Source organism: Urocitellus parryii, chromosome 7 (assembly GCF_045843805.1).
Source record: "Urocitellus parryii isolate mUroPar1 chromosome 7, mUroPar1.hap1, whole genome shotgun sequence".
Classification (NCBI taxonomy): Eukaryota; Metazoa; Chordata; class Mammalia; order Rodentia; family Sciuridae; genus Urocitellus; species Urocitellus parryii.
This window is the reverse complement of record NC_135537.1, coordinates 169683846-169710509: the sequence shown is the minus strand read 5'-3', so window position 1 is coordinate 169710509 and position 26664 is coordinate 169683846. Positions and strand designations below refer to the sequence as shown.

The 26664-nt window shown below is 45.1% G+C and overlaps 1 protein-coding gene across 4 annotated transcripts in view; it reads left to right on the top strand.

Moving 5' to 3' along the window:
• Window positions 1–22100: 22100 nt before the first annotated feature.
• The window catches only part of Tex2 (testis expressed 2), a 111475-nt gene continuing 106911 nt past the window's right edge, over window positions 22101–26664 (top strand). For 3 of the 4 annotated variants that reach the window (XM_026402248.2, XM_026402249.2, XM_026402245.2), the window contains exon 1: window positions 22101–22211. The gene's annotated coding sequence lies outside the window, so the exon portion shown is untranslated. Of the gene's footprint in view, window positions 22212–22892; window positions 23504–26664 lie in introns of those variants that run through there. The other variant, XM_026402247.2, reaches the window with a different exon arrangement.

The following is a 26664-nucleotide window of genomic DNA, read 5'->3' as shown; positions in this document are numbered from 1 at the left end:
ACGGGGCTCTTTAGTAAATGGACTGAGATCCAACCTTGCTCCTTGCAAGGTCACAGAGAAGCAACCCTAACCAGCACCTTGCTTCCATCATCCAGACGCCAAGGTCTTATTTATAGGCCTGGGGTGGGTTGCCCAGCTCATCTTTTATTTCTCTGTTTTAAGTTGAGAAGACAGCCAGTCTCACATCTGTTTCCTTGCTCAGCGGCACAGACAAGGAAATGACCTTAAATATATATGTATGAATTTCTATGTATAAATAGCTTGATTAAGGCCAGAGTTGTGGCTCAGTAGTAGAGCGCTTGCCCAGTACGAGTGAGGCACTGAGTTTGATCCCTAGCACCACATTAAATAAATAAATAAATAAATAAACAAATAAAATAAATGTGTTGTGTCCATCTACAATTAAGAAAATTTTTTTTTTTAAAAAGATGTAACTCTCCCTTTTAAAGTGACAATTTAGAAGTTTTTATGAAATATTCGAGGATCGTGGCAATCACCACCAAAATAAATTTGGGAACATTCTCATCACCCCCAAAAGAAATCCCAGACCCAGTAACAGGCATCTCTCTACCTTTCACCTTTCCTAGCCCTAGGAAATGACCAATGGACCGTGGGCCTGAATAGATCTGCCTCTTCTGGACTGGTCATGAAGCTGCAGTCAGATGGGTGGTCCTTTGTGACTGACTTCTTTCATTGACCATCACAGTTTTGAGGTTCACCCTTTTGTTGCCAAACAATATTCCACGGGACTGACAGGTCACATTGTATTTATCCATTTGTCACCAAAGGAACATTGGGATTATTCTCTACTAAAAAAAAACCACTCATGTACATATTTTCATATAATAGACCTAAATATTTATCCCCCAATTCTACCCGTTGGGAGACCCAACCCATTTCTGGGAGATAAAGAAAGGCTTTGCTCTTGCCAAACAGATTCCTAAACATACAGATCGGGGCTTATGGTTAACATCTCGCCAGCTGGTTTTTCTAGTATTTTTCTGAAGGACTTTAAGCTTCAGACAAGGGGTAGTACACCCCGAAACACTGAAGTGTACATTTTAAAAGCAAGGATACTTCCCTAGAGGTGAGACTACTGTCACACCTGATGTAAGTTATTATATGTCTTTAATGTCCTTTAGTTTATATTCAAATTTCCCCAATGATTTCAGAGATGTTATTTACAGTTGCTTTGTTTTAAAGAGGACCTAATGAGGGTGGGGGTGACTTTTCGCTTTCAACAAGAAGGTTGAAAAAAGTGAGGAGGTTTTATGTGCCCAGAGGGATGTCTGAAGGGTGATAGTCAGGCCCTGTGGAAAATCCAGGAGCTCAGAGTTTGAGGAAGGGAAAGCCCTGTGAGGTCAAAGAGACCTTGTGGCCCCTCTCTGTTCCTGGGTGCAGAGCTGAGGAAATAGCCTATTGGGTCTTGCTGCGATCCCCAGAAGCTAACTGGACAGGAAGGCCTTAGAACCTTCTCCCCACCGGGGAGTGGTCAGTCCATCCATCTTCTGCTCCAGAAATTTCTCCCTTATGATTGATTCTGTCTTGCTCACCTTGAACTCACTCTGGGGATGGGCTGTGCCTTGGACTCTAAGGACAGTACTCTTTCTACCACCTCCCAGGATGAGGATGGTGTCCTTCCTCAAGACTGCTAGGATGCAGAGTGGAACCTGACAGGGTAACAGCTGTGGCCAGAGCTCTCACTTCCCCAGAGCCCCGGAGCACAGCCCTCTGGGCTCCAAGATGGGCTGAAGGCTGCACGCCTGTCTGGCTCCAGGTGCTGGGTAGAACACCAGAGAAGGAAACAGCTGAGGTGTTCTTTCTGACTCCTGTCCTTGGAGAACACCTGGTGATCTGATGTGGGCTACAGATGACCTTTTCAAAGTCAAATCCTGCTTCCAATGGATTAATCCACTGATGAGATTGAAGCTCTCGCAATCCCATCCCTTCCCCAAAGCCCCACCTGCGAACATGGGAGACTTCATTCCATATCCAAGCCACAACTTCTTTATCAGATTACTTCATTCCTCAAGACTTCAAGAGTTGGAAGAATAACCCAAGAGACCAGTTTTAGTCATTCATTCATTTACTTGTTCAATCCTTCAATTCACATTTATGAGCACATAACTATTTGTGAGGTGCAATTCTCGGGGCTGAGGGTTCAGTAGTGAAAAAGACAAAGTTCCCACCCTCATAGGGCTGTAGTCTAATGAATTCATTTGCATGTAATTGGTTTCAACCAAAAAAAAACACAATATCCAGACGATGATTTGTATCAACAGACCCATCATGGATAGAGCCGGCAATGCTAGGGCCAGTGACAAATTTGGTACCTGGGCCACCAGAATCATTTGAGTATCACAACAGCCCTCACTGCAAGAACCCCCCTCTATGTCATCACATATGGGTCCCAAAGCCTTCAGACCTTGTCACTATCATTGGCCTTGCCTGTTCCTGAATCTCCCTTGAGCATTTGCTACTCATTCTTTCCCAGAGACTATCATTTCTGAATATGGTACAGCTTAGCCATGACACTGGTATTTCTCCTGGATTCACTCTGGAGGGATATTAGGGGGAAGGTTTGAACCATGTATTTTGTTGTTGTTGTTGTTTGTTTGCTTTGGTACTGGGGAGTGAATCCAGGGGCGCTTAACCACTGAACCACATACCCAGCCCTTTTTTGTATTTTTTTTTTTAGAGACAGGGTCTCACTGAGTTGCTTAGCACTTCACTTTTGCTGAGGCTGGCTTTGAACTCATGATCCTCCTGCCTCAGCCTCCAGAGCCGCTGGAATTACAGGCATTTGCCACCATGCTCAGCTACAACCATGTATTTTAATTGTACCCCGTAAGTTGTTTTTTAAGATTTAAGGATTGTCTTAGTCTCTTCCTGCTGTTATAACAATATAACTTAGATTGGCTGGCTTATAAATAGTTGAAATTTATCTCTGGGAAGTCTAGGAAGTCCAAAATCAAGATGCCAGCTGACTTGGTGTCTGATGAGGGCTCATCCTCTGGAGAGGAAAAATGCTATGCCCTCACATGACTCAGCAGTAAAAGAGACACACGAGTTTCCTCAATCCCTTTTTTTATTATTAGGTTTATTCTGTTTTGTTATGTATGACAGCAGAATGCATTACAATTCATATTATGCACACAGAGAACAATTTTTCATGTCTCTGGTTGTACACAAAATAGAATCACACCATTCGTGTCTTCATACTCGTACTTAGGATAATGATATCCATCTCATTCCACCATCTTTCCTACCCCCATGCCTCCTCCCTTCCCCTCCTTCCCCTTTGCTCTATCTAGAATTCATCTATTCCTCCCATGCTCCCCACCCCCAAACCCATTATGAATCAGCCTCCTTATATCAGAGAAAACATTCAGCATTTTTTTTTTTTTTTGGTATTGGCTAACTTCACTTAGCATTATATTCTCCAACTCCATCTACCTGCAAATGCCATAATTTTATTCTCTTTGCTTAATAGTATTCCGTTGTGTATATATACTACATTTTCTTTATCCATTCATCAACTGAAGGACATCTAGGTTAGCTCCACAGTTTAGCTATTGTGAATTGTGTTGCTATGAACATTGATGTGACTGTGTCCTTTAGTATGCCGTTTTTAAATCCTTTAGGTATAAACTGAGGGGTGGGATAGCTCCATCAAATGGGGGTTCAATTCCCAGTTTTCCAAGGAATATCCATGCTGCATTCCATATTGGCTGCACCAATGTATGAGTGTGCCTTTCCCCCCACGTCCTCACCAACACTTATTGTGGTTTATATTCTTAATAGCTGCCATTCTGACTGGATGAGATGAAATCTTATGTAGTTTTGATTTGCATTTCTTTATATTAGTGATATTGAGCATTTTTTCATAAATTTGTTGATTGATTGTATATCATCTTCTGAGAAGTGTCTCTTTAGTTCCTTGGCCCATTTATTGATTGGGCTATTTGGTTTTTTGGTGTTGAGTTTTGAGTTCTTTTTATATCCTAAAGGTTAGTGCTCTATCTGATGTGCATGTGGTAAAAATCAAGCACCCAGGAATGAAACCAGAGACACTGCACCTATTAGAAGAAAAATTGGGCCCAGATCTCCATCATGTTGGATTAGGCCCCAACTTCCTTAATAAGACTCCTATAGCACAAGAATAAAATCAAGAATAAATGGGATGGATTCAAACTAAAAAGCTTCTCATCAAAAGAAACAATCAGCCTACATCTTGGGAGCAAATTTTAACCTCAATCCCTTTTTTAAAATATTTATTTATTTTTTTAGGTGTAGATGGATACAACACAATGCCTTTATTTTTATGTGGTGCTGAGGATAGAACTCAGGTCCCGCCTCTGCTAGGCGAGCGCTCCACCGCTGAGCCACAATCCCATTTTATAAGGACACACTTCCTACTTAGGACCTCTTTATACTTCTGCATTGAGGGTGAAGTTCCAAGATGAATTTTGGAGGGGCACAAATATTTCAAATTATAACATGGTTGTACCCTTTAAGAATTATTTACCATGTCACTTATGGTAGAGTGCTTGCTAGTGTGCCCAAGGCCCTGGGTTCTATCCACACCCCCAGAAAAAAAAAATTAAAAAAAACAAAAAATAAATTATTTAAAGGCACCTATATGAATATAATAATAGTTAAAATAATCACTAAGAATCATAGTCCCTCTACGTTGGACACAGCTTTAGGGGCTTTGAGTTTCACATATATTAAATAATTATGATTAAATGTAATTATAAAGGTAAATCGATAATTGTATCAATTATAGATAATAGATAATACTAATAAGATAATACTAATATTATCTTCATTCTACAGAGGAAGAAAGTGACGCTTCTCGGGGTCAAGGGGCAGGGCCAGGAGGAAATCCACTGGCTGCCTCCAGAGCCCTGCTTCAATGGCACATATGTCACTCTTAAATGTATTTGAAACAATGCCACACTCAGGAGGAAGTTTTCCAGACTCATCAGGAAGGGGACAGAGAATGGCAATTCTGGAAAGGATGTCACCTAGGGTCTCCCAGGCCCCCAAATCCAGCAAACTTTTGTCATTCGCAGATTCCTTGGCCAGGCCCATGCCACTTGCAGCAGAATTTCTGGGTCCAAGCGAGGAAGCTCATCATGTCTGCGGTCCCTAAAGGGTTCTGTGCACGTGGCTCAGGCCCAGCCCCTGGTAGCCTCGGGTTACTCCTGCCACTTCCTAGCAGAAGCCTCAGTCTGGCAAAGCTGAGTGACTTTAACAGAACCCTGTTGAGGTTCCTTACAGGACAAGTGTGACCTAGGAAGGATTCCCATGTGGGTACAGTTACCCAGGGAGACCCGGGTGTGGGCTCCTCTCGGACTCCGCTCCGTCCCAGGTGACTTTCCAGTGGACAGGCATCGGGGGTTTGTCTGCACTGGGGGTAAACACTGGAGCAGGTCCTGTCTGAGGGTTGGACAGAACGAGACAAGTTTCCAGAAGGACTCACACGGAACACAGAACAGCTCTGAGGAGAGGGTGGGCTCCAGGCATGGAGAATGTGTCATGGACTAGTCATTCGTGTTGTTACCAAACCCAGGTCCGGAAGCTCAACCCAGAGAGAAACCATGCTCCCACATCAACCTCCCAACTCCAGGAAGTTGAAGGATCACAGACGGAGATAGGAATTACGAAGGAGAGAGACAGGGGAGGAATGTTCCCATCTTTCCTGGGAATGGACAGAGATCTTCCAGGAACTGGGGTGCCACCTCTTGTCCTTCCTCTCATGGTCTGGCGTTTCCAGTCATGGCGGCTGGTAGGTGTCTTTAGCCTAGAAGTGAGAGGGGAGAGGCAAGGCAAGCCTAGGTCAGGTTAACCTGGGATTATAGTTCTATATAAAATATTTTTCAAACAATCCAAATGTCTACACGCAGAGCTGAATAGCATGTGAGTCAAAGGTCAAGGCAGCAAAGGAGACAGCACGTCTGAAGGCAGAGATGTGGAGCTTTTTCCTCCTGTTCCAATCATCCATGGGGCATCTGCTGGCCCAAGTGAAGAGGGAGACTAATGATGTATTTCCCAGCTGTGTGACCTCCGAAATGAGTGATCTTTACATCAACTCAGAGCAAATGAAGCTGGAGAGTGTGTTTAGGCTCTTCCTCAGTATCAGTGTGACATATTTGAGCCACATTCCTCACCTGTGCACAATTACAAGAGGCCCTTGGGATGCCCGCTGATGCCATAGACTGAGATGGATTTGGGGTTTGAAGCCCCAGGGCTGGTGGCCCTAGGTGACATTAATACTACTACTCGTAGAGTTATATCATCATCAGTTTAATTCTTCACTGGTTGGTTTGGTTTTGTTTTTATTCAAGAACAGTTGCTCAGTTTGACCACACGGTAGCGCTAATGGGCTTGGTAGCAAATACCAAGGAGGGCGTGGTAGGCATTCTAGGCTTAAAAAAGAAAATCTCAAAATTGCCCCTTTCCTAAATGATCCAACCTCAGATTTTTTTTCCCCCCAGATTTTCTGCAATAAGCTCTCACAACTTTTATGAGAACAGAATGAGGGGAAAGGGAGATGATAGGAAATCACCATTCAATGATAAATATTTATTTTGGGGCTATTTCCTTCAGACACTTTTTCTTTACTGGTTGTTATATGGTATGGATAATTATCATTTGAAAACTTGACATGACAATAATTTTCAGCATTACTGTACATTCTTCATAAACAGGTCTACATTACAGGGGCTTACTGGGAACCAGGCAAGCTGGTTGTTGGTTTGTGTATATTTTTCCTTATCCTCAAATGACAGTGCTTCTACCATGAGGTGGATATGATTATTACCACTGTTTCATTGGTTATGACCGTGACTTACTCTCTGACTAGTGTGTCCATTTAACTTGGTGCTGAGTTTTGTTATTATCTCTATAGCAAGAGCCCAACAGGCCCAGAGAAGGGCCTTCGCCATCTCCAAGTGGACATCGTTCCTTCAACAGTGTTTATTGAGGGCCTGTGATGGTCTGGTCTAGGGGAAGGAGGGAGCCTGGTCCTGCCCTCCAGGAGGCCATAGTCCAGGGGGAGAGATCAATAGAGCCACCAAGCAGATACACAGTGGGCAAGAGAGGACCAGAGGGACCTAGGATACTCGCAATTTACAAGCCAGGGCCAAAGAAAGTGGTTGCTAGGGTAACGAGCATGATTTTTGTCTTTGGAGAAAGGAGAACATAAGCCCCAGAGTCTGGTGGAGGTGAGAGGGTCTGAGAAGCAGGAGGTGGGTAGTGATGAAAAGGTGGGGATTCTGTGTGGCCGGGATCTCCAGAAAGGGAGAAAAGGCCGAGAGGCTTCAAGTTGTTCCCTGGGGCCGTCTTTGTCAGCATAGAGATTAACAGAATTATAAGCAGATACGTGAATTCTGTAGCTGAGTTCTTGATATGGTCACTGAGATCCAAGCCCAGCTAGGCCTTGGGCGGTCCCGTCTTTCAGGGCAATAGTGGGGAGGTCATTTCCATGAGTCTCCTCCCTGCTCTTCACCCACAGGCGAGCTCCCTGCCAGTGAGCACCAAATCCTCCTATCAGGAATCTTATTTCTTTGGCACCTAACTTTTCTCGGTTGCTCAAACACCATTAGAGCAGTAATCGTGGTCACTGAGAGGAGAAAAAACACCATACATCCTCTAACTCCCTGTTATCAATTTTTTTTTCCTTTTCCATTTCTGTTCCTGTGTACAAGATGAAGAAAACAGGTTCGTGGGGACATTGGTGACTGTGGTGGACATCCTATGGCCTGTCCTGCTCATGCTCCCACTCATACTTCCTGGGACCAGAGGATCAGGTTGGATCTGCAGCATATGAAACAGACCACCAGAAATGTTATGACCTGGGACTCTGTCCACCACCACCTAGAGAGAATCGCAGAGGCCAAGACCAAGGAGACGAGGCTTGGATGAGTTGAGACTTGGCCAATAGATGAGTCGAAAGACAAAATTACAGCAAATTTAAAGATCTAACAGGCTTTTATTTGCAATTCATGGATAGATTGAGAGTTGCCTGGGAAATAGTGGAATAGTAGATTTTGTAAGGTGAGAACAAGGAAATAGAACAATGGGAAAAAAAAAAAAAAGATTGGGTAACATCAGGTTATTTCAGGTTACTTTTTCTATAACTTCCTTATTAGGCTGGCTCTGGTGGACCAGAATGTCCAGTTTGCAAGAAAAACTGGTCTCTTTTGGCATCTACCAGCTTCCCTAAATTCTCAGTTTCATTATGTGGCATTTAGCTGAGTGACTCCATTTTGGTCGGGTCTGGTCTGTTGGGGCCTAGTGCAGGAGCTCAGACCAATACAGTCACCTTCCATAGGGCTCTTATTGAACAAGTGTTTGTAAAAGGATTGAGAAAGGGTCAAGGAAGACAGACTGAGAGGTGATCCCCGGGTGTGGCAGTGTAGAGAGCACCGTGGTCTGACAGAGCATCAGGTTCAGGGCGTCGATGTTGGCTGAAGCCACTTTGGAACAGGTTGGAGAGGACCGGAAGAGGGCTCTTTCAAGCTTTTGCTGTCGAGGACAGCAGAATGGGGCAGAAGGAGGAGGAGGTAATTTCTCAGGGGAAGAGAGTTGAGTGTATGTTAATGGGAATGAGCCAGTGAACAGGAACAAGCTGTGTGTGTAGGATAAAGAGGGTGGTGGCTGCAGTAGGTGGCTCTCAGGGAGTCAGAGGGGCCAGGCCTTCCCTAGTATCAAGGGCAAAAAAGAGAGAGGTTGTGTCCAGAGGCCACGGGTATAGGACTTGTGCTGAGAACGTGTGTGCGTGCAAGCACAAGTGTATGTGGGGGGGTGGGGGGTTCTGGGCCCCACTTCCAGGAAAAAGGGAGGCAAGAGCATCAGGTGGGAGGGAAGATGCTGGGTTCTGCATAAAGAGCACCCACCATTTTTCTCAGAGAGTGGGGACATGAGCTTACTTAGCAAGTATAGGCTTGCTGGGCAGGTGCAGTGTCCATTTAAAGTTTGCAATTATCAATTTAAAGAGGAATCATTGAGTAAACACAGGCCATGTGAGAGATGATGGTGACCATGGAGACAGAAGGAAGCAGGTTTGGAGGTGCCCAGTATGGGACTCACTTACGGATTGGATGTGACCTAGAAGGGTAAACTCACCTTGATGTGAGCAAATGGGTAGAGGCACCAATGACAAGATGGGGATGGGCAGGGGCCGAGCTCTGTTTGAGACATGTTAGCTGGAGGTGACTATTGGCCTTCGAGAGATGAGACCAAGCAGGCCCTTGGATCAGTCTGGGGCATAAGGTGGAGGCTGGGATTTTTCTCCTTTGTTTTATAGTATGAAAACTACACCATGGGCTAGACTGGGGATCTATGGCAGTTACCATCATAATTGACACAAAAGCAGAGGAAGGACTTTGGCATTTCCTGCTAGACTCAAGCTCCTGATGGCAGAGCCCGGGGTTTGCAACCTGCTGTTTCTCCAGCACCTGGCAGGGCGTGTAGGGCCCAGCATGTGCTTAATCAGAGTTTCCTGCCTGGATTGACGAATGACATCTTAGTTCCTCCCAACCTCCAGAAATTGAGTGATGTCTTAAGTCTGGGACAGGTACCTTCCTAGCCTAGAGAGGGAGGCTTTACCAATTATAATAATGATGATGGTTTGGGGATGACTTGTAATCAGGAAGGACCAATTGCTCTCAATAATGATTTAAGTGGGTCACACGAGGATTGCTCAGAGTGACTTAGGAGGCAAAATAAGTGTAGGAGGGTGGGGTGAGGGGTTGGAAATAAAAGGGAGGCAATTCCAGTTCCACCAGTAAGCTGGGGTTTGCTTTGTGACCTTAGGCTAGCTACTTGACATCTCCTTTCCTTTTTATTTATTTCTTTTTTGATGGGAATGATAGAGATCTCCCCTACCTCTAGTGGCTATGAGGCCTGCTAATGAAAGTAACTGTGTAGCCTCTGTGGCAAATAAAGGGACCTAATAAACCAGAGGCTGAGCATTCCTTCACGAAGCAGAGACCTCCTCTGTGTGTCAGGAAACTTAGCCCAGGTCCTGGGCTCTGGGAAAGAGGTCAGTCATTTTCCAACCAGTATTCAGCTACAGGATTGGCCAGAGGAAGGCCAAATGGCAAAGGTAGCTTGCAATTGATCTGTCCCAGGGACCCAATTTCCTCTAATGAATGGAGCAGGGACCACCTGTAAGGTGGAGGTCCTCTGCTGCTCTCTTATTGACAAGCTACACAGTCCCATGATAGAAATCACCAAGACTGTTTCACGAGGAAGCAGGTGCCTGGGGTATTTGAGCATGGAAGGAGGAACCAGCTGGGGGAGTGGGGGGAACAGAGATGCCACAGACCCTGAAGTCTTCCTGCAAGAATAAAGTGAGAGCCCTGGCAGGCCAGGTGGGCACACACAGCCCAGCAGGGAGAGGGAGACACACAGAACGGAAGGCATGAGTTGGCCCAACCTCTGCACTTTTATAGAAGAGGAAGCTGAACCCCATCAAGCGCCATTCATTTACTCCCCAGATATTTCTCAAGAGGTAATGACATGCCAGGGGCTCACCCAATGTTAGGGTTAAAACATTGCTACATAAAACATCACCCCCAACTCACCGGCTCCACACAACAACCATTAGAGTATCTCCCGCATTTCTGGGTTGAAGGAGTTGGGCTGTGTGTTCTACACCCCGGCATGCTAGCTACCACTGCAAGTGTCTAGGGCACGGCTCAGCTTGGCCTCCACAGTGGCTCGCCCACCGGGGTGGGCATTTGAGCTGTTGGCTGGGAGGCGAGCTGGGGATTCCACCTGGGGTGTCTCGGTTCTTTTCCTTGTGACTTCTCTATGTGGCTTGAGATTTTTTTTTTTCCTGTTCCAGAACTACTTTATGATTTCAGTAACATTCAAAAACCACAAGAGAAAACATGTTTAAATAAATAGGGTGAGGATGTACAGAATGACAGTTTTCTTGGAAAGTTTTCGAAAATACAAGAAGTCAGAAGTAGGTATTTAATAATTTTAATAATTTAGAACAATATAAGTGAAAAAGTCCCCAAAGAACACCTTTACTCTAGTTCACTGTTCCTTGTTCAATTTAAACTAAAAGAGAAGTGTTAATATAATGTACCTTCCATAGACAAGAAAACATCTTAAATATTTGTTAACTCAATAAAACTCTGCAATATATTAAGTATAGATTAATATTCATAGTATATAATTGTGAATTAAGCCTAGCATTGAAGGAGATTAATTATGCAGAATAGTCCATAGTTTTTTGTGGGGGGTACAGGGGATTGAACTAAGGGGCACTTGGCCACTGAGCCACATCCCCAGCCTTATTTTGTATTATATTCAGAGATGGGGTCTCGCTGAGTTACTTAGTGCCTCACAGTTGCTGAGGCTGGCTTTGAACTAGTGATCCTCCTGTCTCAGCCTCCAGAGCCACTAGGATTACAGGTGTGTGTACACTTGGCAGGATGGCTTGAGCTTTTAACAACATGGTGGCAGGCTGTAAGAGCCAGAAAGCAAAAGTTTCAGTCCTCCTGAGGCTTGGGCTTGGAAGTCCCAGAATATCATTTCTACTTCATTTTATTGGTCAAACCAATCATAGAGTGTATTCATTAAGTATGTTACATAACAAATAATCCCCAAGAGTCAGTGGTTTAAAATGACAATAAGCATTTACCTCTCACCATTTCTGTGCATGAGGAAGTACAGAACAGGTTTTCTGACCATTTCTGGTGTGGGGAGTCTCAGAAGATGCAGTTAAAATGTCAGCCAGAGCTGCACCCATCTGAAGGCTTGACTTACAGGACCACAGAACCCATTTCCAAGGTGGCTCACTCATACAGTTGGCTAATTGGTGCAGGCTATAGGGAGGAGGCCTCAGCTCTTCTGCACATAAACCTCTCCACAGTTTGCTGGAGTGTCTTCACAACATGGCGGCCGCTTTTCCCAGATGGAGTGATGTGAGACAAAGAAGCCTGAATGCCCTGTATGAGCTAGCCTGAAACATCATACACTGTCTCCTCTGCCATACTCTGTTTGTCACACAAACCAGCCTTGGTCCATGGTGAGAGGAGACTAGGAAAGGGCAGGAATGACCCATACGTTAGGATCAATGAGAGACTATTTTGGAGGGTGGCTATCACACAAGCCCAGTCCAAGATTCCAGAGAATGGAGAAATAAGTTGTACCTGTGGATGATAGAATGGCCATCTCTAATCCACTGAGCCAGACTGTATGGATTTAACAGAGGATCAGTCCCAGAGCTTATTGTCTAGAGGACCACAGAGATAACTAGTGGCCGAGAATGGGTGTTTCTCTCCTCTTCATTATGGTAAACCTGAGACTCAGGAAAGGTGAGACATACAGCAAGGGGCAGAGATGGAATTAATGCTCAGCTCTTCTGACTCCAAGTCAAACCCTTCTTTGCCTCGTGAGATATGGCTGTTCATTATGCTATAATGTTAAGTTTTATAGAGAGAATACAAGATTGTATATGGTTCAAAAAAACAGTTATGTGAAAGAACAAAGGGAAACATCATGTTTTGATAATTGTTAGAAGGCTGGAAGAAAATGGGTGTCTTCTTCCTTCTGTGTTTCTATATTTTTTATCTTTTAATATTCTAAAATGAGCTTCCATTGCATTCATAACATGTAACAGAAAAACCCAAACCATTTCCTGCTGTGGTGGATCGCAGAGGCGCAGCAGGAGAGGCGGTTGCTGGGGGGTTGGAGGTGGGGGTGGAGTCCTCCACCTGCCCCCTGTTCCTCCTCTGCCTTGGCACAGTGGGATATCTCCGGCGCATGCTTTTTTTTTTTTTTTTTTTTTTTTTTTAAAGAGAGAGTGAGAGAGGAGAGAGAGAGAATTTTTAATATTTATTTTTTTTTTAGTTCTCGGCGGACACAACATCTTTGTTGGTATGTGGTGCTGAGGATCGAACCCGGGCCGCACGCATGCCAGGCGAGCGCGCTACCGCTGAGCCACATCCCCAGCCCCGGCGCATGCTTCTTGAGCTCACCTGTGGAAACCAAGCTGCCCTCTCAGGTGAGGTGTTGAGGAAGAGCCTCTGGGAGGGAGGCGGGTCTCTGATCTGCCAGGGGTGAGTTGTTTTCCCAGTGCTGTTTGCCCTCCTTCTCCTCCTCCTCTTTGGACTAGGGATGGAATCCAGGGGTTCTTTACCAAGGAGCCATCTTCCGTCCTTTCTTTATTTTAAAACAGGGTCTCTGCTAAGTTCTGAGGCTCTCTTTGAACTTGGGATCCTCTTGCCTCAGGCTCTCAAATCACTGGGATCACAGGCATGCACCACCGCACTCCACTCCTTCTCTTTTTTAAAAAACATAAAAATTATAACTAGTTGTGCATATTAACTGTACCCAATAGTGGGTTTCATTGTGACAATTTCACAGATGCATGTAACAGACTTTGGTTGTGTCCACCCTCCCAATCCCCTCCACCCTGTCCTGTTCCCCTTTCCTGGTAGTCTCCCTTCTGCTTTCATATCATACTTCTTTCTCTTTCTAGATTCTACAGATGAGAGAAAATATGTGATTCTTGGCTTTTAAACTTTTGCTTATTTAACTTAACATGACAAACTCCAGGTCTAACCTTTTTCCTCCAAATGACATGACTTTGTTCTTCTTTATGGTTGAATAATACTCCACTGTGTCTATATACTGCACTTGCTTTTTCCATTCATCTACTGATGGCCTTTTTGATGGGATAGACCTATAATGCTGTTTTCTGGTCCAAGATCAGGGTAACTCTCTCAAATATAAGTCTGTATACCAGAACAATGAGAGAGACTATTTCCAGGGTGAAATCCTGGAAACCCCAAGATCTACAGTCACTATAAGACAAGAGCCCTTTGGTTGTTTCAAATATTAGAAGTGTTTTTTGGTTTCTTCCATGAGAAATCTTTCATTTCTATTTTCTTTTTTTTGAGCCTTAAGCACATTACCCCATTGACTTCTTACATGCATCACATTCTGTGCTTAGTAATTTTCTCTAGAGTAAAAAACAATAGCAACCATTAATTGGGCACCAATTATGTAAAGATACTGTGTGTTTTACATACATTAAAAAAATTTTTTTTTGGCCATACTGGGGATTGAACTCAGGGTGCTTTACCACTGAACTACATCCCCCAACTATTTATTTTTTATTTTGAGTCACGGTCTTGCTAAATTGCTGAGGCTGGCCTTGAATTTACGATCCTCTTGCCTCAGCCTCCTGAGTCACTGGGATTATAGGAATGTGTCACCACTCCCCACAAACAATTAATCTTTATGATAATATATAATGTGAACACCTTCAATTTGTAGATGAGGAAGCTGGGGGTCAGGGAGATTCAATAACTTCTCCAAGGTCACATGACTAGAAATGATAGAAGCAGGCCTACAACCCAGGTCAAGATGGGCCCACAGCTACTAGCCTAATGCTTCCTTAAAAAGAACATCATAACCAGACCAGGTGGTACACACCAGTAATACTAGCAATTTGGGAGGCTGAAGCAGGAGGACCACAAGTTTGAGGCCAGCCTCAGCAATTTAACAAGACCCTCGGAAGCATAATGAGATCCTATCTCAAAATAAAACATAAAAAAAGGAAAGAGATTATGGTTTCTGAATTAAACAGATGCCGAGTATCTGCATGGAAATGGCAAAGGCTAATTGAGTCCACCATTTCCATTCACGATTCTGCTTAACAACCTGGTAGGGAGCAAGTATTTCCCACTTCTGGCTACTCTATATCATGAGGTATCAATCACCATTTCAAGATTTAAAACAACCAAACAATGCCCCAGTCCTCGTCTGTGTTTAGGTGTGTGTATGTGACTTCAAGTGGCCAGTGGAGCCTTCCCACCTCTGTGACGAAAGCTGTGAGGTGTGCAGGTGGGTTTGAGCCACTGCAGGGTGGAAGCCAGTACCTGTGGGTTGTGATGCTGACCCCTCCGTCCCTGGAGTTAGAACTGTGCTCCAGGGTGATTCAGGGCAAACTCAAGATCGGATTTCCCATGCTGGAGTAGAGGCAGGAGGACGGTGGTTATGAGCAGAGGGCCTTGTGGTTGGAGGGCAGCAAGGCTAGTGGGTATAAATGGTCAGCTTTCCTTTACTGTAACACATACCTGAGATGAATCAACCTTCGGAGAAAAGGTTCCTTTTGGTTCACCATTTTGGATGATGGACCCTGTTGCTTTGGGCCTGCGGTACGGAAATGCATCTTAGAACACATGGTGGAGCAAAGTGCCCACCTGATTGTATTGATAGTATGGCATTGAGGTTCCCCAGGGGTTAAAAGGGCCTATTCTTGCCCCACAGCTGCTGGGCTTGCCTCTGAGGGAGGCTGTAATGACCTATCAACGTGTCAGCCTTTCTCTGATAGAGATGGTGTGACAAGTCCACCTGGCCCTGCTGCAGATGGCTTCATCTCTAGCCCTACTGTGCTCCACACCCCCCCCCCCGTACTTCCTGAAAGAGAGAGGGAGAAGGAGGAGCTGGGGTCCCATACACCAAGTGACCAGAAGACCACCCCCCAGGCCCCATCCCTTAAAATTTCTGCCTACACCCAATAGCACCAATGTGGGGACTAAGCCTTTGTCACATGGGCCTCTGGGGGACATTTAAGATCCATATAAGAGCCAGGTGCAATGGCACATGCCTGTAATCTTAGCATCTCAGTCTGAAGCAGGGGGGATGGCAAATTTGAGTCCAGCCTGGGCAGACTGGCAAGATCCTCAGCAATTTAGTGAGACCCTATCTCCAAATAAAAATAAAATAAAATAAAATAAAAAGGGCTGGGGTGTAGCTCAGTGGTAGAACACCCCTGAGTTCAGTCTTCAATATAGCAGAAAGATAATAAAGACAGACCCAAAGCACCAGGGGATAGCCATGCTGAGGTGCTGGAGGAAGGGTGGGGCATTGAAGACTGATGGTGGATTCCTTGTCCCTAGGGAAGCACCCTGAGAGGCAGGCACAGAGTCAGGAGGGAAAGGAAGGATAGGTCAGTTTTTCTCCTTAGAAATTCCACTCTGACCCTGCTCCACATCAATTAGAAGCCGTTGTTCCCCAATGGACCTTGGAACAACAGAGCTTTGAGACAGTTATATTTAATAACCGTGGATCTCAGGCTCGGATTGTGGCTCAGCGGTAGAGCGCTCGCCTAGCATGGGCGGGACCCGGGTTCGATCCTCAGCACCACATAAAAATAAAGGCATTGTGTTGTGTCCATCTACAGCTAAAAAATAAATAAAAAGTATTAAAAAAAAAAAAAAACCTCGGATCTCACATGCTAACCAGCAAAGTGAATAATCCACTGCTCATGGCTCCTTTATGGCAGGAATTACTCACATGAGCATCAACCTGATGCTCTGAAAAGCTTCTGAAAACTTACTTTCTTTTTTGGTAACTTTAGAAACGACTTCTGTGGCACACAGGACCTTGTCACCCTCAGAACTGTTCACCTGTAGCCACCTGGTCTTCTCTGAATGAGCACGATGACTGCTTTTCCCATCTTCCCTCCTGTCCACCCTCTCCTTGGGCTTCCCACAGCCCTGGTACTGCCTCAAATGCACCAGCCCTTGGGGCTGCCCGGAATTCTCCCTCTCCATTGGCAGCTCCCTCTTTTATTCCTCTCAGTGGCCTTTCCAATCCTCACTGCTTCCCACAAAGCCTCCTGGTTATCGCTTCCCCACCCACTCCCAAGAGATGGCTTTCCTTCCTACTTATGAGCTAAAACCCAGATGCCACCAGGCAGGAGTTTCCTCTGCTTCCCGTCTTCCGCCTGTGAATGACTGTGCACCCCGCCAACCCCCGCATCCAGCTTGTCTCCAGGAAGAGAAGACCCTGGACCTCTTTGGATCCTGTCCCATTCATTCTTTTTTTTTTTTTTTTTTTTTAATATTTATTTTTCAGATCTCGGCGGACACAACATCTTTGTTGGTATGTGGTGCTGAGGATCGAACCCGGCCGCACGCATGCCAGGCGAGCGCGCTACCGCTTGAGCCACATCCCCAGCCCCCCCATTCATTCTTTATATTTTTTTAGTTATACATGGACACAATATCTTTATTTTATTTATTTATTTTTATGTGGTGCTGAGGATCCAACCCAGGGTCTCTCACGTGCGAGGTAAGCGCTCTACCACTGAGCCACAACCCCAGTCCCTCTCCCATTCATTTTTTGTCCCCCCCCCTTAGTACTTCTGTTCAGGCTGGCTCTAAAGAGCCTCTGTCTTTCCAGCCCCAACTGCTTTGATTTTGCCGACGACCCCAAGTAACCTTCTCTGTTGCTGTTGTTTGGTTTTCCTGACGCTGGGGATCAAACCCAGGGCGTCACACATGCTCAACTGCACACTTATCCACTGAGCTACACCCCAATCCCTAACTTTCTGATTTCCAAATCCCAAGAAATTCTAGACTTTTCAGACCCTTTCTGACTTGACACCTCTGAGCCACGTGTTAGTGTTGGCTCCTCTGTCCTCCAATCGCTTCTCCCTTTGCTTTGGTGACAACATTCTTATTTGGGTTTTTATCACTTTTCTGGTTCCTCTTAAAAACTTCTATCTGGCTACCCTAGAAATGGTATTGAGGTTCCCCAGGGGTCATAAGGGCCAATTCTTGCCCCACAGCTCCTAGGCTTACCTCTAAGGGAGACTGTAATGATCTACCAACGTGTCAGCCTTTCTCTGATAGAGGTGGTGTGACAAGTCCACCTGGCCCTGCTACAGATGGCTTCATCTCTATCCCTACTGTGCTCCACACACCACCCCGTACTTCCTGAGTGCTTGGTGATCACTGATTAATATAGTTCAGCCTGTGGCACTGGATTCCTAACCTTTGTTAAATGTATAAGTGGATCAATTATTATTATTATTATTTTACTTCTTAACTGTTTCTCCCTCCAAAAGTACAATGCAGTGTCAAAAATGGAATTAAAGATTACAGAGTACCTTTTGTTTTGTTTTGAGATTCAGGAGACAATAAGGATTACCTTGAAATGTCATAACTGAAAATAATTCAAGTATGCCAAAACCCACGAAGGTTTAACGGATAGCTGAAGCCTGGACTGAGAGAGCCTGGGGTGAGACTGGGAGAAGACAGAGTCGCAATTTGGGCTTGGATTTCTGTGATTTAAGATCCTAGAGCTGGGGATGTAGCTTAGTGGTAGAGTGCTTGCCTACCATGTACACAGCCCTGAGTTTAATCCCAAGCACCAAAAATAAAGAAGATCCTATTGTAGAAAATATTAGTTCACTTTGTACATGCTATGCATATAGAGCAGCTGTTTGGGGGACAAAGTAAGGATCTTGCTTGATATTGAGCATTTAGCATCCCCACTCCTGACCTTAGTCAGAGGCCACTGCAATGAGTCACAGACACCAAGCCCTAAAATCATTCTTTTCATTTGTGTGTTCAAAGTATCTGCACATATGCTTCTTGACTTATGATGGAATTATAATAACCCCACCATAAACTGAAAAAGTGTCAGTAAAAAATGCACTTAATACACCTAGTCTACTGACCATTGTAGCTTAGCTCTCTACTGGCTCAGCTCTGTACTGTAGAGTATTGCTCAATTCCTGTCAAGGTCATATGGCTCATGGGAGCTGGGCTCACTGCCAATGCCCAGCATCAAGAGAGTGTCCTACCACATATTTCTTCCCTAAGAAAAGATAAGAATTCAAAGTGTGGCCTCTACTTAATGTCGATCATGTTCATGCCATCGTAAAGTAAAAAAAAAATCACTGGGTGCAGTGGCGCATGCCTGTAATCCCAGTGGCTTGGGAGGCTGAGGCAGGAGGATTGCAAGTTCAAAGCCAGTCTCAGCAACTTAAGAGAGGCCCTAAGCTACTCAGCCAAACCCTGCCTCAAAGAATAAAAAGGGCTAGAGATATGCCTTAGTGTTTAAGTGTCCCTGGGTTCAATCCCTGGAACCAAATAAACAAATAAAAATGATACATAAAACCATTATAAGTTGAGGACCATCTGTAGAGTCACACATGTTCTTCATTTAATTTTTTTTTTTTAAAGACAGAGTGGGGGGGGAGAGAGAGAGAGAGAGAGAGAGAGAGAGAGAGAGAGAGAGAGAGAGAATTTTAATATTTATTTTTTAGTTCTTGGCGGACACAACATCTTTGTTGGTATGTGGTGCTGAGGATCGAACCCGGGCCGCACGCATGCCAGGTGAGTGCGCTACCGCTTGAGCCACATCCCCAGCCCTTTTTAATTTGATTTTCATGCCAGCCTAAGGAGACAGAATTTATCGTTCCCATTTGATAGATAAGCGATCTGAGACTCAACAAGATTTAATTATATAACTTGGTCAAATCAAGGTCAAGCTAATGGTAAGTTAAAAGCAATGGAACTTCAACTCCAAGGCTGTCCTATATTTCCTTTGGATACAGATTAATGATATTTGCTTCTTTTGCTTTTTGAAGTTATTCATCCTGTTTCTGGCAGCAAGAAGGCATTTTGGCAGGCACTGTTAGGAAGAACGTCGTCCTTAGGGCCATGAATACTGGTTCTTCCTTTAACTGGCCCTGCTATTTGGACATATCACCAATTCTCTGTGAGTTTCAGTTTCTGCATCTATAAAATGAAGAAAATAGCAATCATATCTACCCCATAGGGTTAATGTAAGGTTTCAGTGAATTAATATACATTCAGGAATTGGCACAGTATCTAAAGCAGAGTAATCTCTTAATGAATAGGATGTTTTAATATTTTGTTATTATATGTTCATTTATTTTCTTAAAGCACCTGAATTCCTCACTTTTCAAAAGGAAGAGCTCCTTCTTAGTGTTCATGCTGAATCTTTCTACCCCTTGTTTGAGGTCATGTTGATGACATGTTAATTAATCTAAAATCTATGTAAAGCTGGATATGGGCAAGTGGGGAGGTGGGTACTCTAAGGGGCACACTGCTAGCTTCCAAGGGCCCTTGAAAGAGTGTAGATGCAGGCACCACCTTCTGAGTTGGGGGTTTGGAGATGTGGCCCCAAAGAGTTTCAAGCAGTAGCTCCATAAATAACTGCCATTGGTGCACATTTCTAGGTGTCCATGATCAGAGTCCTCTCCTATCATGACAAGAATTCATTTTCTTTTGGGAAGGCCTAGGCATGTAAGTGGTGATCCTAGTGGGTGATGTCTGCAACCTGGAGATTCAATTCTGACAAGGTCAGTCAACCTGGTGCACAGGCATCCCTATCACATGCAGAGCCACAGCAAAAAAGGGTTGTTGTATGGAGGCCACTCCAAGAACTGGTAATCAGTGTGGGAAGGGGTTGACCTCAAGTCCAGGACAGTGATTTCTGGGTACCCAGGTGTCTACTCTGGGATGGGGAAAGGAATGTGGCCTGGTGGGTGGGCAGGGCTTGATGACTTTGCAATGAGGCATTAAAGGGATAGGGCATCCTACCAAGGTTATGACAGGCCTAGAAATGAGAATGAGCAAGGGTGTGTTTGCCTTAACAATATTTACACATTGTCTCAGAGAACAAGGCTGACTTCCTTGAGTTCTAGGCCTTGACCTTGCCCTTCCCTCTCCCAGGATTTCAAGCTTTCAGCTTTTGCTTCCAGTTACAGTGCTTTTCTAAATTTGGTTCTTGGCAAGACCCATTCAGGGAACCATTCTGAGTTTCTCAGAAGGTGACCTCTAGCTGTATTAGCAAGTCCCCCCAACCGTACCACTAATTTTGAGGATAAAAAGGAGTTTGGCTTTATTTTGGGCAGTTGAATTTGGATTTCATATATTTTTGAAATATACATGTGAGTGTGGTCTTTGGAGCAGCCTCATCAGAGACACTGAGGGGAGGTGTTGAAAAATAATTGCATATTTCCCCCAGGCCGGCCAGATACAGTGGATTAAAGACTCTTGGGTGGGACTTAGGGAATCTGCATGCTAAATTCCTCTCAGATGCTGATACTAATGTTTGGGATCTACTGACAATATGATGAAATGTGGACAAGAAAAGAGAACTTTCCAAGTATGTCAATGTGGTGTGCCAGTTCAGCTTGCTACCTCAGGATCACAAATGAGACAGGTAAAATGGGCTGGATCAGCACCCCAAGAAGCCCATTCTTGTTTTTTTTTGTGTGTGTGGGGGTCCGGGGATGTCCTGGGAACCCAAGGAGTGTTTTACCACTGAAGTACATCCCCAGTCCTTTTTACTTTCTATTTTGAGACAGGGTCTCAGTAAGGATCTTGCTAAATTGCTGAGGCAGATCTTAAATTTGCAATCCTCCTGCTTCAGCCTCCCAAATCGCTGAGATTACTGATTATGTGACATAGGAAGCTCATTCCAAGTGAGAATTCACCTCTAGAAGTTACTTTTCCTCTCCTGGCCTCAGACATTGCCTCTTTAAAATGAATATATTAGATGAGTTCTAAGCTCTTATACCTAGTCACAAGTCATGCATGGTGGTGCACATCAGTAATCCCAGCAACTCTGGAGAGGATCACAAGTTCAAGGCCGGCCTTTATATCTTAGTGAGACCCTGTCTCAAAATTAAAAAAAAAAAAAAAAAAAAAAAAAAGGGATGGGGTTGTAGTTCAGTGGTAAAGCGCCCACGGGTTCAATGCCAGTTCAAAAACAAACACCAAAGTAACAAAAAACTAACAACAGATTCCGTTTGGAACTGGATGTTGTAGAAGTCTGGGGGAGACTGGTAATTTGTCTTTTAAAGCCAATTTCTGAATTTGGACGGGGACAGATGTGTCTGACGAACTAGATATCATTGATTCTTGGAGCCTCAGTTTCCCTCTGTCAGGGGCATTTGCTGCTAGGATGCAGGAAGAGGAAATTAAGAAGTACAAAAAACTAGGGAAAGCTCCAGGAGACAGAGGCTCACCCGGGATTCTTTCATATAACATCCCAAACCCTGCTGCCTCCAGTCGCCTCCCCTTCCTCCGGTCCACAGGGCAGCGGCCCCTTTAACAGCCAGAACGAATCGCTCGCCTATTTCCACGGCCGTTCCTCGGCGCGCGGTAGGGGTTGGATTGGTCGGGCCTAGAGCGCGGCTTGCTCCGCCCCCGCCGCCCTCTGGTTGGCGGCAGCGGCGGCGGGCGCGGGGCGGGTCCGCCGGCGGGGCGGGGCGGCCGGTGCCCGGGGGCGGGCGGGCTGCAGGACCGCGGCTGGAGAGCAGAAGCGGGAGCCGGAGCCCGAGCCGCGGTGGCCGCGGAGCACGGGCGCCGGCGCAATACCATGAGGCAGCCAGCGGATCCGGGGTGAGCGCTCCCGGGCCCGGGTGGGGCGGCGGAGGGAGCGCCTCAGGAGAAGGCCTGGGCTGGGGCCGGCCTGACCCCACAGGTCCATGGTACCAGCCGGGTCCGGCGGCCGTTGGCGCGGCGGGGCGCAGGGTCTGCGGTCCCGCCCCGCTGTCTTGGCCCGGGTATGGACCAGGACGCCGGCCCACTACGCCCCCCAGGCGAACCTTCTTCCTTCGGGGCCGTGCAGGGCAGTTTGGGCTGGACCCGGGCCGGAGGTGCCGACCGGTGGTCCCCAGGCTGTCCTCCCGGGGCGCCGGCTCGAACCCGGCAGGGAGGCAGCGTCCACACGCGCACTAAAGGAGAAGAGCTGGCACTTTTATGAATGGGGCCCCGGGTTCTTGCCGCCCCCCTCGCCCACGTCACGAAATGCTTAGAAGTCGAGGGACCGCAGATACTTTTACACGGATCTGTCAGAGGTTGTCTGCGCCTCGCTTGTTTTTCCTCCTACTCCGGGAAAACGCCGGTGGTCGTTGCTGTGGGTGGCCGTTGCTGTGGGTGGCCGTGGGGTGGTTTGTTTGCCATAGAAGGGGGCGGCGGCGCGCCAAAACCCCGGGGATCGGAAGGTTAACAAGTGACATTGGGCTGAGGCCTAACGCCAGCTGCCCCCCCAGGAGCCCGGGGTTGACGGTGGCGGCCGTCGCTGCTGGCTGCTGAGCCCAAAGTCGAAACGCTGGGACCGGGAGCAGAAGGGAACTGCCCGCTGGGTTGCAGCACACGCCGCCCAGGGCGCTCACCCGCGCTGGAGTTGATGCAAGGGAGTTTTTCCCCCATTGAAAACGGTTTTTTGGAAAACTTAGCCTCTCACCGAGTTGATGGTTACTTAACCATAGGTTGTTATGGTTACAGGCCATCAAATATAAGAGCAAAGTCTGTTTCCACGCTCTCTGTTTCTCCAAAGCTACGGAGTACTTTGTCACTACGTTGCATTGAACGCTGCACAGAGAGGACACACCTTTTTTAAAGTTGAAGGAAAAGCGTGGGCTCCACGAGGGCACCAGTTATATTCTGTTTGCGTTTGGAGTCCCAGCGTATTGACACTGTCAGTGCCCTGCACAAGAGTTGGAAGGAATCCGCCCTTTACATGTTTTCGATGATTCTCACCTAAGGATTTAGAGCAGTCATTTTGGGATCCAGTATAAGCTGAAGAGAAACAGCGAATGACTTGTATGGATAACATCAAGGAAAAATGGAGGGGCAACTAATTTGTGAGTTTTGGAACTTGATGACACAGGAAAGCTTATCCCTTATTGGTAAGGTGAAACTGCCATTTCATAAGCTCTCACCCAACCCTTGAAACGATTTCACTTCTCTTTCAGATTTTTCCAGAAATTGGTAGTTGGTCTAAATTTATGGAAAACAAGGAAACCTCTCAAGATGATGAAGCTAGAGTCAGGTTTTTGCTGGTGACTTTTTTTTGTTAGTGAGCCCTTCTGGGAATGACAGTGAAGGCATGGAGAGGGAACCTGGAGGACTCTGGGGACTGCCTTGCTTGCACATTTATCCCCAGGAAAAAGGTGTAGTGCCTGAGAGGAAGGAGATTAACAAACTGATTCAGATCAGAATATGGTAGTGATCAAGTCCACTGACAAGTAATCCATTGACTGGACAGACATGGAGGAAGGAACAGTTGAGGAGCCAGGTGTGGAAGGTTTGAAGAACAAGTAGAAGGTCACTGTTTATGTGATTATCGATATAGCATATGCCAAGCATATTGTTTATTATTAGAGATTACGAGTGCTTCTGGAGGAGAAGCAGGAGAGATTCGTCTTTTAGATAGAATAAATGTGTAGGATGTTTCAGATTTAATAAAAAGTTGCCTAAGAAAGAAATATCCAACTAATTTTTATTGGGAATCTGTGGTGTATAAGAAACTGCTAGGCATTATGAATATGAAGGAAGAAAAAATGGGGAAGAGTTTGTTTTTACATGCCATATGATTGGTCTTCTTTCCAAAATCAGAAGCTGTTTTCTGAGGATTTTTCTGAAGCCCTTAAGTATAGTAAAGAAGAAATGCACAGAATATTATTTAATGTAAAAACAAAACAAAGTAATGAAGCAATTCTTCTCACTGATTCTTCTTAAAGATTACTTTGGTATCAAACTGGTCTCCAGAGACCAGTTTTGTGTGTCACATTGGTATAAAACTGTATTCATCCTCATGTCTATTGACTGATGTGTTAATGGTAAGTGCCTGTTTGTTTTAGTTTTTGTTTTTAATCCCTTTGCCTGTCATTTCATTTATTCAGAAGTTGGAAAGTCCTTTAAAAAAACACTGGCCCTTTTTTCCAGGTACTTCCAGTTAATTTCTTTGCCTGAATTTCTCTTGGGGTCTTCTGTCTTCTGTCCATCCTTATTATCTCCTGAGTATCCCCCTTGGCAGCTCTTGTGGTTACAGAGAATATTCTGTCTTTGATTCTGTCCCAAAGCAGAGGTGACTAGCATTGAAAAGAAGCCATTGTTGAGTTTTAGCTCTGCCAGTTACAATGTCCTGCCATTTGTGTGTGTCTTCTCCATCCTGCAGTAGCCTCTTAGGGTGGCCACGATGGCCTCTCTTTACAGAAGAGGAAACTGAAGCTCAGAGTGATTCAATAACTTGCCAGGGTGACAAGCAGGAATTTCTATCTAGGACTTTCTGATTCTCAAGGTGCTTTTCCATTGACCATATTTCTTTTCCTGAGAGAGGAATAGAGTTTATGACGAGTAATGTAGCGTAGAGTCTGCTTGAGTAGACACATGAGAGGTCAGGTTCAGAGACGTTCAGAGAATTGCCAGTTAATGGGTTTCTTTTTCTTTTTTTTTAAGATATATATCTATATCTCACACATGCTAGGCAAGTACTCTACCACTGAGCCACAACCTTAGCCCCAGTTAATGGGTTTCTGTGCTGTGGTGGAGACAAGTTAGCAGCTCTGCCATGTGCAGTTTTGAGTATTACATGCCCTTGGGAAAATAGGGTTTTACTACTGTGACTAGACTTCTAGGTTCTGAATCCCAATGGTTCTACTTACCCTTTTGTGACTTTGAGTAAGTTACTTTCTCTGTATCTCAGTTTATTTATCATTAAAGTGGGACAATATTCACATTTTTGCAACAGTGCAATTTGTACCATTTTAACATTTAAACAAAAACAAAAACCCAAAACATATCATCTGTGGGACCTTAGAGTTGTAGTTGGCAGTGTCTTCATTTTTCAGTGCATAAAATAATGGTGTGTTTTACAGTCAGTGGTTTTTAGATTAGATGGAGTAGGTAGTACATTATTTATAGGTAGTTGTGAGGCTTGAATGAGGTCACTCATGTCCTTGGCATACATGATACCCAGTAACAGTTGATGTTGTCAAATGACAGAATGAATGGTTAACTGATAGGTGGATCTTGGGTGAAGCTACAGAGAGTCCCATAAGCTCTGCCACTCAGAGCCCAGGCAGTACCCCATGATCTGGGGCTGCAGGAACGGTTTCCAATTTGCTTGGAGCTCTGTCCTTTGGCTGACTTGTCCCTGTGAGAAGCATTAACTTCAGAAGCTAACGAGCCATGGACCACAACTCCCTTTGTTCTGCCTATTCATTAAGGTCTTTGTCAACTTTAAATCCCAAGTTAAAAATAAAATAAAAACTGGTATAAAAAGATGGGCAACCTAAGCCATTATGAGTATTCTTACGTGTGAGTTTTAAAGCTGCTAAAGGTTATGTACAAGATTCTATGTTGCTCCTTCTCAAACTCCTTTATAGTGCTTAATTACAATGCAGGAAATGTCCATGAGACATTTAATGAGAAGGGTGCTAGGAGGTCTGACAATACAGAAGCCCTTGCCTGGCATGGCTGATATGAACAGTGCACTGGATGTGGGGCTGAGAGGCTTGGTGATAATCTTGGTGACTCCATCTGTTATCCCAGGTTCCTGGCCACATCACTTTACCACTCGGGGCCTTAGAGGAGCTCTCTTCTCAAATGAGGACCCCTTCTTAGTTACCTGCCTCTAACACAATCTCATAGAATATATGAGTGTATGATTTGCAGGCTCTGAGATATGAAATGAATGAAAGGAAATTTAGAATTTTCGAAGTCTCATTTGGATGTGTGGATAATGCTTTGCAAAGCAGGAAACACCAAGCAGGTAAGAGCAGTGTGTTAGCTGGCATTTAGGGAGAATTACTGTGTGCCCCGTGCTGTTCTTTTAAACTTCACAAAATCCTATGAGTAGTAGATACTGTTATGAATTCTAAGATGAGAAACAGATTTAGAGAGGTTAAATAACATGGCTAAGATCACATTCAAGTTCAAGAGTTTATAGCTGGGATTAGAACCCAGGCTTCTATTGCTCCCATTTGACTTCTCTGGTTGCTTCAGGTGGGTCTTGCCTCATTTTGGAGTCCTCTCAAACCATGTACCCTGGGAGCTTTCCCAGGTT